This window comes from Triticum dicoccoides, chromosome 4A (assembly GCF_002162155.2).
Source record: "Triticum dicoccoides isolate Atlit2015 ecotype Zavitan chromosome 4A, WEW_v2.0, whole genome shotgun sequence".
Lineage (NCBI taxonomy): Eukaryota > Viridiplantae > Streptophyta > Magnoliopsida > Poales > Poaceae > Triticum > Triticum dicoccoides.
The window spans coordinates 115,839,922-115,855,854 of NC_041386.1; the positions used below are offsets into that span (position 1 = coordinate 115,839,922).

The window sequence follows — 15,933 nt, forward strand, 5'->3', positions numbered from 1 at the left end:
TAGGTTTAGAATACTTATGGAACCCCAAAAATTCTAAAATAAATTGTTGGACGTGAGGAATTTATCTATTAATCATATGCAAAAATAATTAACTAAATAACACTCTCCAGTAAAAAATGGCAGCAATTCTCGTGAGCGCTAAAGTTTCTGTTTTTTACAGCAAGATCAAAAAGACTTTCCCCAAGTCTTCCCAACGGTTGTACTTGGCACAAACACTAATTAAACACAAAAACACAACCAAAACAGAGGCTAGATAAATTATTTATTACTAAACAGAAACAAAAAGTAAGGAACAAAAATAAAATTGGGTTGCCTCCCAAGAAGCGCTATCGTTTAACGCCCCTAGCTAGGCATAAAAGCGAAGATAGATCTAGGTATTGCCATCTTTTGTGGGCAATCCATAGCTGGCTCTCATAATAGATTCATATGGTAATTTAATTTTCTTTCTAGGGGAGTGTTCCATGCCTTTTCTTAACGGAAATTGGAATCTAATATTCCCTTCCTTCATATCAATAATTGCACCAACCGTTCTAAGGAAAGGTCTACCAAGAATAATAGGACATGAAGGATTGAAATCTATATCAAGAACAATGAAATCTACGGGCACATAATTCCTATTTGCAACAATAAGAACATCATTAATCTTTCCAATAGGTTTATTAATAGTGAAATCCGCAAGGTGCAAGTTTAAAGAACAATCATCAAATTCACGGAAACCTAGCAAATCACACAAAGTTTTTGGGATCGTGGAAACACTAGCACCCAAATCACACAAAACATAGCGTTCATGATCTTTAATTTTAATTTTAATTGTAGGTTCCCACTCATCATAAAGTTTTCTAGGGATAGAAACTTCCAACTCAAGTTTTTCTTCATAAGATTGCATCAAAGCATCAACGATATGTTTAGTAAAGGCTTTATTTTGACTATAAGCATGAGGAGAATTTAGCACGGATTGCAACAAGGAAATACAATCTATCAAAGAGCAATTATCATAATTAAATTCCTTGAAGTCCAAGATAGTGGGTTCGTTGCTATCTAAAGTTTTAACCTCTTCAATCCCACTTTTACCAATTTTTTCATCAAGATCTAAAAACTCCAAATTTTTGGGACGCCTTCTAACTAAAGTTGACTCATCTCGAGTCCCATTATTATCAAGATTCATATTGCAAAATAAGGACTTAATAGGGGACACATCAATCACTTTTAGATCTTCATCCTTATTGTCATGAAAACTAGAAGAACACGCTTTCACAAAGGGTGTGTTTGGTTGCCCGCATTAGGCCCAGCCTGGCTCGGGCGGGAAGAATTTGGCCCGTTTGGTTTTCTGCATTCACTATGCGGCCCGCATCGCATGAAACTTAAAGCATGTCCAGGCCAGGCCCAGGGGAAACGCACGAATCGGCAGTAGCTCGCGAGCCTGGCTCGGGCGAGTAGGGGAGGGCGACGCGCTTCTTCCCTCGTGCGAGCAGGGGAGATGGCGCGAGCTCGCTCGCATCGCCGAAAAATCGACGGGGGGATTTCGGCTCACCTCCTGCCACTCCACCCCTATTTAGCCCCTCCCCCACCGTCCCAACTCCCGGCACCATTCTTCCTTCGTTCGCACTTTCCCGCCGACGTGCATCGGCAATGACGAGCAGGTAAGCGGCACATCTTCATCGGCCGGCGGTCCACAGCGTTGGAGCTCATTCACCGGCCACCATCATTCCCCCTCATCCTCAAGCTGCAGCCCTGGCCTCTGTGAGTTCAATCACCCTTTCTCTCTGTTCCTTCTAGCTAGATCTGAGCTGCAGCTAGGGTTTGATCTAGATGCATGGTTGATTAGTGGTCTGATATGTGAGCTGATATGGTTGGTTGCTATGTTGCTGTTGCAATTTGTGGTAGGGCTAGATGTTCAAGCATGTGGTAGGCTAGATTAGTAGTAGAGTTTGAAGTTGAACCTTGTGCTTGTGTTAAATCATGCTTAGATCTGTGATTTGTAGCTATTGGTGGTCCATTTGTAGCATGCTGTTTGTTGTAGATGTATGTTCCTGCTCATAGATTGTTTGGTATGCTTAGTATGATAGTGATGAAGCATGTGCTTGCTATGATAGTGATGAACCATGTACATGTATGCTCCTGCTTTCATGGATTGTCCGGTATATTGTGTGCTATACTCACTGTCAATGCGTGCTACGATTGTAGGACATGACCACGCAGACGCAAGATCTTAGTCAGGCCCTTGTCGTGTCCGACAGTCAGTTTGCTCCATCGTTTGTCGAGGACTCGCAGCCTATGTCCGAGATGGCACCTGATTCAGAGGTGTTTGAGTCTGATTCCCTCTATGTGCCAGTAGTGCTCGTTGAGCCAACTCCTGCTGCTGCTGCCGCCGCTGCAATCAAGCTAGCAGCAGCAAAGGCAAAGAAGGATGGTAGGTCGAACAACATGAAGTGGCAGCCGTTCATGTCCACATTCGTGCTGAACAAGATGTGTGAGCTCATCTCTAGTGGAGTTAGGACTGACAAGGGCTTTAAGGAGGTGCACTTAAACACCATTGTGAAGTAGGTGTTCAAGTTCTGTGGGCAAGAGGTGTCTGCCACCCAGGTGTACAACCACCTGAGGAAGTGGAGAAGTCGATGGATCCAAGTGTCCAAGCTGAGAGACCTTAGCGGCGCCTCATGGGATGAGAACACTTGCTCCATAGTTCTGGAGGCAGAGCACTACGGCGGCCATGTCGCGATTAGCTCACAACCCTCTTCCTTTTCATACTTTCCACCATTGCCTACTCCTAATCGCAACTAACAACACTTGTGTTTCATTCTTAGGACCACCCAAGGGACACTGAGTTCCTCAACACACCCATCCAAAATTACAACCAGATGCAACACATCTTCTCCTTCGAGTTGGCAACTGGGAAGCATGCCATGGGCTCGGGTGAGCCTCTTAGTTCTCCCATGCCAGACTTCCCTGGGACACCGGATGTCGAGGTCCTTGATGGCCCTGACAAGCCCGCTACGAAGCCCTTCAACAAGCCATTTGACCCCGTCCATGATAGGAAGAGGAAGAGAGGAGGCCTGATGGAGGAGGAGATCAATGTCTTTTGCAGCATGACTGAGGCGGTGAAGGAGGTGGCAACAGCCATCAGGGAGTGCAAGCCCCTCGACGTCCACCCTGACCTGTATGGCGCTGTCATGACCCAGGGTGGATTCAGCAATGAGGCTCTCATGGCAGCTCTCAGCCACCTGCTTGACAACAAGGCCCAGGGTGTTGGGTTCGTTGCCATGGCCGACGCTCACAAGGTGTTGTGGCTCAGGAGCTGGCTGGGCAAGTGCTACGTCTTGACCTTGCGTTGGTTTTCCCCGAAGAGGAAGGGATGATGCAGCAGAGTAGCTTAAGTATTTCCCTCAGTTTTTGAGAACCAAGGTATCAATCCAGTAGGAGGCCACGCTCAAGTCCCTCGTACCTGCACAAAGCGATAGCTACTCGCAGCCAACGCGATTAGGGGTTGTCAAGCCCTTCACGGTCACTTACGAGAGTGAGATCTGATAGATAGAATATTTTTGGTATTTTTGATATAAAGATGCAAGGTAAAAAGTAAAGGCAAAGTAAATAGCAAAATAATATTGAAGTGATGGAGATTGATATGATGAGAATAGACCCGGGGGCCATAGGTTTCACTAATGGCTTCTCTCAAGAGCATAAGTATTCTATGGTGGGTGAACAAATTACTGTTGAGCAATTGATAGAATTGTGCATAATTATGAGAATATCTAGGCATGATCATGTATATATGCATCACGTCCGTGACAAGTAGATCGAAATGATTCTGCATCTACTACTATTACTCCACTCATCGACCGCTATCCAGCATGCATCTAGAGTATTAAGTTAAAAACAGAGTAACGCCTTAAGCAAGATGACATGATGTAGAGAGATAAATTTATGCAATATGAAATAAACCCCATCTTGTTATCCTTGATGGCAACGATACAATACGTGCCTTGCTGCCCCTTCTGTCACTGGGTAAGGACACCGCAAGATCGAACCCAAAGCTAAGCACTTCTCCCATGGCAAGAACTACCAATCTAGTTGGCCAAACCAAACGGATAATTCGAAGAGACTTGCAAATATAACCAATCATACATAAAAGAATTCAGAGAAGATTCAAATATTATTCATAGATAGACTTGATCATAAACCCACAATTCATCGGTCTCAACAAACACACCGCAAAAAGAAGATTACATCGAATAGATCTCCACAAGAGAGGGGGAGAACTTTGTATTGAGATTCAAAGAGAGAGAAGAAGCCATCTAGCTACTAACTATGGACCCGAAGGTCTGAGGTAAACTACTCACACTTCATCGAAGAGGCTATGGTGATGTAGAAGCCCTCCGTGATGACGGCCCTCTTCCGGCGGAGCTCCGAAACAGGCCCCAAGATGGGATCTCGTGGATACAGAAAGTTGCAGCGGTGGAATTAGGTTTTTGGCTCCTGTTCTGATCGTTTGGGGGTACGTGTGCATATATAGGAGGAAGAAGTACGCCGGAGGAGCAACGAGGGGCCCACGAGGCAGGGGGCGCGCCCTGGGGGGCGCCCCCACCCTTGTGACCGCCTCTTTTGTTCCTTGGAGCAGGGTCCAAGTCTCCTGGATCACGTTCGGTGAGAAAATCACGTTCCCGAAGATTTTATTCCGTTTGGACTCCGTTTGATATTCCGTTTTTTCGAAACACTGAAATAGGCAAAAAACAGCAATTCTGGGTTGGGCCTCCGGTTAATAGGTTAGTCCCAAAAATAATATAAAAGTGGAAAATAAAGCCCAATATAGTCCAAAACAGTAGATAATATAGCATGGAACAATAAAAAATTATAGATACGTTGGAGACGTATCAGGCATCCCCAAGCTTAATTCCTGCTCGTCCTCGAGTAGGTAAATGATAAAAAGAGAATTTTTGATGCGGAGTGCTACTTGGCATAATTTCAATGCAAATCTTCTTAATTGTGGTATGAATATTCAGATTAGAAAGATTCAAGACAAAGGTTTATATTGACATAGAAAATAATAATACTTCAAGCATACTAACAAAGAAATTATGTCTTCTCAAAATAACATGGCTAAAGAAAGTTATCCCTACAAAATCATATAGTCTGGCTATGCTCCATCTTCCCCACATAAAGTATTGAAATCATGCACAAACCCGATGACAAGCCAAGCAATTGTTTCATACTCTAACTTTTTCAAAACTTTTTCAATCTTCACGCAATACATGAGCATGAGCCATGGATATAGCACTATAGGTGGAATAGAATGGTGGTTGTGGAGAAGACAAAAAGGGAGAAGATAGTCTCACATCAACTAGGCGTATCAACGGGCTATGGAGATGCCCATTAATAGATATCAATGTGAGTGAGTAGGGATTGCCATGCAACGGATGCACTAGAGCTATAAATATATGAAAGCTCAACAAAAGAAACTAGTGGGTGTGCATCCAACTTGCTTGCTCATGAAGACCTAGGGAAATTTGAGGAAGCCCATCATTGGAATATACAAGCCAAGTTCTATAATGAAAGATTCCCACTAGTATATGAAAGTGATAACATGAGAGACTCTACTATGAAGATCATGGTGCTACTTTGAAGCACAAGTGTGGTAAAAGGATAGTAGCATTGTCCCTTCTCTCTTTTCCTCTCATTTTTTATATTTTTTTTATTTTTATATGGCCTTTCTCTTTTTTTATGGCCTTTCTCTTTTTTGGGGCTTCTTTGGCCTCTTTTTTTTCGTCCGGTGTCTCATCCCGACTTGTGGGGGAATCATAGTCTCCATCATTCTTTCCTCACTAGGACAATGCTCTAATAATGATGATCATCACACTTTTATTTTTCTTACAACTCAACAATTACAACTCGATACTTAGAACAAAATATGAATCTATGTGAATGCATCCGGCGGTGTACCGGGATATGCAATATGACAATGATGAATGTGTCATGATGAACTATATGGTGGAAAGTTGCATGGCAATATATCTTGGAATGACTATGGAAATGCCATAATAGGTAAGTATGGTGGCTGTTTTGAGGAAGGTATATGGTAGGTGTATGATACTGGCGAAAGTTGCGCGGTATTAGAGAGGCTAGCAAGGGTGGAAGGGTGAGAGTGCGTATAATCCATGCACTCAACATTAGTCATAAAAAACTCATATACTTATTGCAAAAATTTAGAAGCTATCAAAGCAAAGTACTACACGCATGCTCCTAGGGGGATAGATTGGTAGGAAAAAACCATCGCTCATCCCCGACCGCCACTTATAAGGAAGACAATCAATAAATAAATCATGCTCCGACTTCATCACATAACGGTTCACCATACGTGCATGCTACGGGAATCACAAACTTCAACACAAGTATTCTTTAAATTCACAACTACTCAACTAGCATGACTTTAATATTATCACATCCATATCTCAAAACAATTATCATGCTTCAATCTTTTCTTAGTATTCAACACACTCGAAAGAAAGTTTCACAAATCTTGAATACCAAGCATATTATTATTAGGCAAATTACCATGCTATTTAAGAGACTCTCAAATTAATTTAAGTGAAGCATGAGAGATCAATAGTTTCTTTTAAACGAATCCACCACCGTGCTCTAAAAGATCTAAGTGAAGCACATAGAGCAAAATTATCTAACTCGAAGGATATAAGTGAAGCACATAGAGCAAAATTATCTAGCTCGAAAGATATAAGTGAAGCACATAGCGCAAAATTATCTAGCTCAAAAGATATAAGTGAAGCACATAGAGCAAAATTATCTAGCTCAAAAGATATAAGTGAAGCACATAGAGTATTCTATCAAATTTTAATTCATGTATGGCTCTCTCAAAATGTGTGTACAGCAAGGATGATTGTGGTATACTAGCAAACAAAGACACAAATAATACAAGATGCTCCAAGCAAAACACATATCATGCTGGTGAATAAAAATATAGCTCCAAGTAAATTACCGATGGAAGTGGACGAAAAGAGGGGATGCCTTCCGGGACATCCCCAAGCTTTAACTTTTTGGTGTCCTTGGATTATCTAGGGGGTGCCATGGGCATCCCCAAGCTTAGGCTCTTGCCACTCCTTGTTCCATGATCCATCAAAAGAATTCACCCAAAACTTGAAAACTTCACAACACAAAACTCAAAATAGAAAACTCATGAGCTCCGTTAGCGAAAGAAAACAAAAGACCACTTCAAGGTACTGTAATGAACTCATTCTTTATTTATATTGGTGTTAAACCTACTGTATTCCAACTTCTCTATGGATTATAAACTATTTTACTAGCCATAGATTCATCAAAATAAGCAAACAACACACGAAAAACAGAATCTGTCAAAAACATAACAGTCTGTAGTAATTTGTAGCTAGCGCAAGATTTGGAACCTCAAAAATTCTAAAATAAATTGCTGGACGTGAGGAATTTATCTATCTGCAAAAAGAATTAACTAAATAGCATTCTTCAAATAAAAATGACAGCAGTTCTCGTGAGCGCTAAAGTTTCTGTTTTTTACAACAAGTTCAACAAGACTTTCCCCAAGTCTTCCCAACGGTTCTACTTGGCACAAACACTAATTAAACACAAAAAACACAACCTAAACAGAGGCTCAATAATTTATTTATTACTAAACAGGAGCAAATAGCAAGGAATAAAATAAAATTGGGTTGCCTCCCAACAAGCGCTATCGTTTAACGCCCCTAGCTAGGCATAACAAGCAAGAATAGATCTAGGTATTGCCATCTTTGGTAGGCAATTCTTCAATTAGGCACCTACCATCTTTAGGAATTTCTTTATTTTTATTAATTATCAAACTTTTAGGCACAAGATCGAAAAAATCATTTGCAATAAATGGTTCCTTAATGATAGCAAAAAGATTGGGATGAATACTTATAGATTTAAGATCCGCAGTTTCCTTACTAGGTGATTCACCCTTATTTTTAGGGACATACATAAGCTTGGCAATTTTAGTAGGAGGACTAGGGGTATTCTTTACCGAAGAAAAAGCGGTTCCCAAACTTGTAATGATACCCTCAAGTTTATCAATTCTAGTAGAATCTAAGTTCATCTTCTCATTAACTATGGGTTCCTTTTCCTTAATATTTTTCAAAGTCATTCCTACATTAGATCCATGTTGAGTAATTTGATTGTGGATCTTTTTATCTAGATTTTCAATTGATTCAATAGTAGCAACTTTATTTTTAATATTTTCAAGTCTTTGCATAACATGCTCCAAAGTTAACATGGTTCCATTAACCAAAAGAGGTGGTGAGCCAAATAAATCTATCATAGCATTATAAGAATCAAAAGTATGGCTACCCAAGAAGTTCCCTCCGGTAATGGTATCGAGGATATATCTATTCCAAGGATTAATACCTACATAAAAATTGCGGAGAAGAACTAAGGTAGATTGTTTTCTGGTAGATCTATTTTGAGCATTGCAAATTCTAAACCAAGCATATTTTAGATTTTCCCCCTCCCTTTGTTTAAAATTTAGAACTTCACTCTCGGGAGATAACGGAGAAGAAATGAGACTATCCATGACGGCACGCAAACAAACTAGCACACTAGCAAACAAAAAGGCAAATAGAGAGAGAGGATATAGAGAGAGGGCAAATAAAACGGCAAGGGTGAAGTGGGGGAGAGGAAAACGAGAGGCAAATGGAAAATAATGTAATGCGAGAGATAGGGATTATGATGGGTACTTGGTATATTGACTTTTTGCGTAGACTCCCCGGCAACGGCGCCAGAAATCCTTCTTGCTACGTCTTGAGCTTGCGTTGGTTTTCCCCGAAGAGGAAGGGATGATGCAGCAGAGTAGCGTAAGTATTTCCCTCGGTTTTTGAGAACCAAGGTATCAATCCAGTAGGAGGCCACGCTCAAGTCCCTCGTACCTGCACAAAGCGATAGCTGCTCGCAACCAACACGATTAGGGGTTGTCAAGCCCTTCACGGCCACTTACGAGAGTGAGATCTGATAGATAGAATATTTTTGGTATTTTTGATATAAAGATGCAAGGTAAAAAGTAAAGGCAAAGTAAATAGCAAAATAATATTAAAGTGATGGAGATTGATATGATGAGAATAGACCCGGGGGCCATAGGTTTCACTAATGGCTTCTCTCAATAGCATAAGTATTTTACGCTGGGTGAACAAATTACTGTTGAGCAATTGATAGAATTGTGCATAATTATGAGAATATCTAGGCATGATCATGTATATAGGCATCACGTCCGTGACAAGTAGATCGAAACAATTCTGCATCTACTACTATTACTCCACTCATCGACCGCTATCCAGCATGCATCTAGAGTATTAAGTTAAAAACAGAGTAACGCCTTGAGCAAGATGACATGATGTAGAGAGATAAATTCATGCAATATGAAATAAACCCCATCTTATTATCCTCGATGGCAACGATACAATACGTGCCTTGCTGCCCCTTCTATCACTAGGTAAGGACACCACAAGATCGAACCCAAAGTTAAGCACTTCTCCCATGGCAAGAACTACCAATCTAGTTGGCCAAACCAAATGGATAATTCGAATAGACTTGCAAAGATAACCAATCATACATAAAAGAATTCAGAGAAGATTCAAATATTATTCATAGATAGACTTGATCATAAACCCACAATTCATCGGTCTCAACAAACACACCGCAAAAAGAAGATTACATCGAATAAATCTCCACAAGAGAGGGGGAGAACTTTGTATTGAGATTCAAAGAGAGAGAAGAAGCCATCTAGCTACAACTATGGACCCGAAGGTCTAAGGTAAACTACTCACACTTCATCGGAGAGGCTATGGTGATGTAGAAGCCCTCCATGATGACGACCCTCTTTCGGCGGAGCTCCAGAACAGGCCCCAAGATGGGATCTCGTGGATACAGAAAGTTGCGGCGGTGGAATTAGGTTTTTGGCTCATGTTATGATCGTTTGGGGGTACGTGTGTATATATATGAGGAAGAAGTACACTGGAGGAGCAACGAGGGGCCCACGAGGCAGGGGGCGCCCTAGGGGAGGGCGCCCCCACCCTCGTGACCGCCTCTTTTGTTCCTTGGAGCAGGGTCCAAGTCTCCTGGATCACGTTCGGTGAGAAAATCACGTTCCCGGAGATTTTATTCCGTTTGGACTCCGTTTGATATTCCGTTTCTTCGAAACACTGAAATAGGCGAAAAACAACAATTCTGGGCTGGGCCTCCGGTTAATAGGTTAGTCCCAAAAATAATATAAAAGTGGAAAAATAAAGCCCAATATAGTCCAAAACAGTAGATAATATAGCATGGAGCAATCAAAAATTATAGATACGTTGGAGACGTATCAGCAAGCACTACTACTAGAGTAGTGCTGCCTGTGAGCGTGCATGATCCTCGACAATGGCGGTGGCGACGACGACGATGATGACGATGACAACGTACATTTTGTGTAGCTAGGGCTCAAAAACTATTTGATGGTCTGTATATTTTGGTGAGGTGGTATATACTGACCCCTCACGCTGATGGTGAACTTGCGGTGGTAGGACGACACCCTCTTTTGGATGTGGTGGTAGGTTAACACCAAGGTATTGGTAGGTTGAACTTGCTATGCCGTATGATCATGCATGCTTTACTTCTCTTCTACTCCATTGTTGTTTGTGTGCTACTTTGCTTGCTACTTGTGCTCCATTGATTTGCTGCTTCAACTCTTGCTCTTGTGCATTGCTAGGGCAAGTGGTATGCCGTCTTCATCGGTGAGGTTCCAGGGGTTTATAGTTCATGGGAAGAAACCAATGCACAAGTGGCATAGTATAGCAAAAACAACTATAGAGGGTTCAAGACTAGGCAGGCAGCAGAACAAGCTTACTCCGCCTGGGTGCGAAAGCACGGAGGCAGCAGTGTCGACAGTGCCAAGGTTGGAGCTGTCAAAGTGGAAGCTGCTAAGGTGGATCGTCAGTTCGGCCTGAAGCTGAAGAACTTCATCATCTTTGCCCAGTTCGTCACCATTGCTGTGTTGTGGCGTTGGTGTGCTAGGTGTGATCATTGTGGGTAAGCTCACCAACTAGGGTACAAGGTAAGCACAACATGTACGCCGTATGCAACCAAACGCCATGTTCATATAGCGCTAGGGCCAATGCAGCCAACCAAACAAAGTGCAATTGCATATTACCTAATGCAAGGACTAGGGATGCAGGCAACCAAACAAGTTGCATATGGCGTATTAGGGCCTGTTTTTCCTCAACCAGGCTGGGTTGAGAAGGGTATGCAATGCGACTACTGTTCCAAACTGGAACCAAACACGCCCAAAGCAATCTTTCTTAGCACGCATCCTAGCGGTTCTTTCTTTGCACTCATCAATGGAAATTCTCATGGCTTTGAGAGACTCATTGATAGCATTCTTAGGTGGAATAGATCTAAGTTTCAAAGAATCAATATCAAGAGAAATTCTATCCACGTTCCTAGCCAACTCATCAATCTTAAGCAATTTTTCTTCAATCAAAACATTGAAACTCTTTTGCGAAGTAATAAATTCTTTAATATTAGATTCAAAATCAGAGGGCATCTTATTATAATTTCCATAAGAATTGTTGTAGGAATTACCATAATTATTATAGGAATTACTAGGAAACGGCCTAGAATTGAAATTACCTCTATACACGTTGTTACCAAAATTGTTCCTAACAACAAAATTCACGTCCATAGATTCATTATTATTCTCAATCAAAGTATACAAAGGCATATCATTAGGATCAGTAGGAGCACTCTTATTAGCAAACAATTTCATAAGTTTATCCATCTTTCCACTCAAAACATTAATCTCTTCAATTGCATGCACCTTTTTACTAGTAGATCTTTCAGTGTGCCATTGAGAATAATTAACCATAATATTATCTAGGAGTTTAGTAGCTTCTCCTAAAGTGATTTCCATAAAGTGCCTCCCTCAGCCGAATCTAAAAGATTTCTAGAGGCAAAATTCAATCCGGCATAAATTTTTTGTATAATCATCCATAAATTCATACCATCTGTAGGGCAATCACGTATCATTAATTTCATCCTCTCCCAAGACTATGCAACATGCTCATGATCAAGTTGCTTAAAATTCATAATATCGTTTCTAAGAGAGATGATCTTAGCGGGAGGAAAATACTTAGAGATAAAAACATCTTTGCACTTATTCCATGAATCAATACTATTTTTAGGCAAAGACGAAAACCAAGCTTTAGCACGATCTCTAAGCGAAAACAGAAATAGCTTAAATTTAACAATATCATTATCCACATCTTTCTTCTTTTGCATATCATACAAATCAACAAAGTTGTTTCGATGGGTAGCGGCATCTTCACCAGGAAGGCTAGAAAACGGATCTTTCAAGACAAGATTCAGCAAAGCAGTATTAATTTCACAAGATTCAGCATCGGTAAGAGGAGCAATCGGAGTGCTAACAAAATCATTATTGTTGGTATTGGCAAAGTCACACAATTTAGTATTATCTTGAGCCATCGTGACAAGCAAGCAATCCAACACACAAGCAAACAAGCGAAGAAAAAGAGAACAGAAAGAGAGGGTGAAAGGAAAAGAGGGCGAATAAAACGGCAAGGGTGAAGTGGGGGAGAGGAAAATGAGAGGCAAATGGCAAATAATGTAATGTGAAAGATAAGAGTTGTGATGGGTACTTGGTATGTCTTGACTTGGCATAGATCTCCCCGGCAACGGCGCCAGAAATCCTTCTTGCTACCTCTTGAGCATGCGTTGGTTTTCCCTTGAAGAGGAAAGGATGATGCGGCAGCAAAGCAGCGTAAGTATTTCCCTCAGTTTTTGAGAACCAAGGTATCAATCTAGTAGGAGGCCACGCGCGAGTCACCTCGTACCTACACAAACAAATAAGAACCTCGCAAGCAACGCGATAAAGGGGTTGTCAATCCCTTCACGGCCACTTGCAAGAGTGAGATCTGATAGAGATAATAATAATAAGATAAATATTTTTGGTATTTTTATGATATAGATTGAAAGTAAAGATTGCAAAATAAAATAGATTGAGAACTTGTATGATGGAAAATAGACCCGGGGGGCATAGGTTTCACTAGTGGCTTCTCCCAAGATAGCATAAGTATTACGGTGGGTGAACAAATTACTGTCGAGCAATTGATAGAAAAGCGAATAATTATAAGAATATCTAGGTGTGATCATGTATATAGGCATCATGTCCGTGACAAGTAGAGCGACTCCTGCCTGCATCTACTAATATTACTCCACACATCGACCGCTATCCAGCATGCATCTAGAGTATTAAGTTCATAAGAACAAGTAATGTTTTAAGCAAGATGACATGATGTAGAGGGATAAACTCATGCAATATGATAAACCCCATCTTTTTATCCTTGATGGCAACAATACAATACGTGTCGTTTCCCTTTCTGTCATTGGGATCGAGCACCGCAAGATTGAACCCAAAGCTAAGCACTTCTCCCATTGCAATAAAGATCAATCTAGTAGGCCAAACCAAACTGATAATTCGAAGAGACTTGCAAAGATAACCAATCATACATAAAAGAATTCAGAGAAGATTCACATATTCTTCATAGATAATCTTGATCATAAACCCACAATTCATCGGATCTCGCAAACACACCACAAAAAGAGTTACATCGAATAGATCTCCAAGAAGATCGAGGAGAACTTTGTATTGAGATCCAAAGAGAGATAAGAAGCCATCTAGCTACTAGTTATGGACCCGAAGGTCTGAGGTAAACTACTCGCACATCATCGGAGGGGCCACGGAGTTGATGTAGAGGCCCTCTGTGATCAATTCCCCCTCTGGCGGAGGTCCGAAAAAGGCCCCAAGATGGGATCTCTTGGGTACAAAAGGTTGCGGTGGTGGAAATAGGGTTTCGTGGTGCTCCTGGATGTTTTCGGGGTATGTGAACATATATAGGAGGAAGAAGTAGGTCGGTTGAGACACGAGGGGGGAGGGCGCGCCCAGGGGTGTAGGTTTGCCCCCTACCTCGTGGCCGCCTCGTTGATTGCTTGACGTCCACTCCAAGTCCTCTGGATCACGTTTGTTCCAAAAATCACGCTCCCGAAGGTTTCATTCCGTTTGGACTCCGTTTAATATTCCTTTTCTGCGAAACACTGAAATAGGCAAAAAAACAGCAATTTGGGTTGGGCCTCCGGTTAATAGGTTAGTCCCAAAAATAATAACAAAATTGTAAAATAAATCCCATTAACATCCAAAACAGATAATATAATAGCATGGAACAATAAAAAATTATAGATACGTTGGAGACGTATCAGCGGAGTGGAAGAAAAATAGGCTGGGAGGGGATTTGGGTGCGCTGGAGTGTTGGGGAACGTAGCATGCAATTTCAAAAAATTCCTGTGCTCACGCAAGTTCTATATAGGAGATGCATAGCAGCGAGAGGGGGAGAGTGTGTCCACATACCTTTGTAGACCAAAAGCAGAAGCGTTTGACAACGCTGTTGATGTAGTCAAACTTCTTCTCGTTCCGACCGATCATGTACCGAACATACGACACCTCCTCCGAGTTATGCACACGTTCAGCTCGATGACGTCCCTCGAACTCTTGATCCAGCAAAGTGTCGAGGAAGTAGGTGAGTTTTGTCAGCACGACGGTGTGGTGATGGTGATGGTGAAGTGATCCGCGCAGGCCTTCGCCTAAGCACAACGAAGATATGATTGGAGGCGTAAACTGTGAAGGGGGCGCCACACACGGTTAACAATTGTTGGTGTGTGTTCTAGGTGCCCCCTCCCCACGTATATATAGGTGGGAGGGGGAGGGGAGCAGCCATGGGGCTCCCCAAGTAGGAGGAATCCTACTTGGGGACTAATCCAATTCGCCCCCACCATATTTTTGGAGGGGGGGGGGAGGAGGAGGGAATGAAGGGGGAGGCCGAATCCCTCCCCTTCCTTCTTTCTTTCCCTCTTTCCTTCTCCTCTGGTGCGGCCCATATGGGGGCGCAGCAGCCCCTGCTGCCTGCTGCGTTTCCCCTCTTGGCCCATTAGGCCCATATCTTTTGCCGGGGGTGCCCGGAACCCCTTTCGGTGACCCGATATGTACCCGGTACCCTCCGGAGCACTTCCGATGTCCGAATACTATCAGCCTATGTATTAATCTTTACCCCTCGACCATTTTGAGACTCCTCGTCATGTCCTTGATCTCATTCGGGACTTCAAACAACATTCGGTAACCAAATCAGATAACTCATATAATACAAAATCGTCATCGAACCTTAAGCGTGCGGACCCTATGGGTTCGAAAATGTAGACATGACCGAGACACCTCTCTGGTCAATAACCAATAGTGGAACCTGGATGCTCATGTTGGCTCCTAAATACTCTACGAAGATCTTTATTGGTCGAACCGTTATGACAACATACGTCATTCCCTTTGTCCATCAGTATGTTACTTGCCTAAGATTCAATCGTCGGTATCTTCATACCTAGTTCAATCTCGTTAATGACAAGTCTCTTTACTCGTTCCATAATACATCATCCTACAACTAACTCATTAGTCACTTTGCTTGCAAGGCTTCTTATGATGTGCATTACCGAGAGGGCCTAGAGATACCTCTCTGATACTCGGAGTGACAAATCCTAACCTCGATTTATGCCAACCCAACAAACACCTTCGGAGATACCTGTAGAGCATCTTTATAATCACCCAGTTACTTTGTGACGTTTGATAGAACACAAGGCATTCCTCTGGTGTCCGGAAGTTGCATAATCTCATAGTTAAAGGAATATGTATATGACATGAAGAAAGCAATAGCAATAAAACTGAACGATCAATATGCTAAGCTAACAAATGGGTCTTGTCCATCACATCATTCTCCTAATGATGTGATCTCGTTCATCAAATGACAACACATATCTATGGTTAGGAAACTTAACCATCTTTGATTAACGAGCTAGTCTAGT

General features: G+C 42.0%; 1 pseudogene; it reads left to right on the top strand.

Annotated features, from left to right (window-relative positions):
• Window positions 1–2,442: 2,442 nt before the first annotated feature.
• LOC119283446 lies at window positions 2,443–10,964 on the top strand (annotated as a pseudogene).
• Window positions 10,965–15,933: the final 4,969 nt, after the last annotated feature.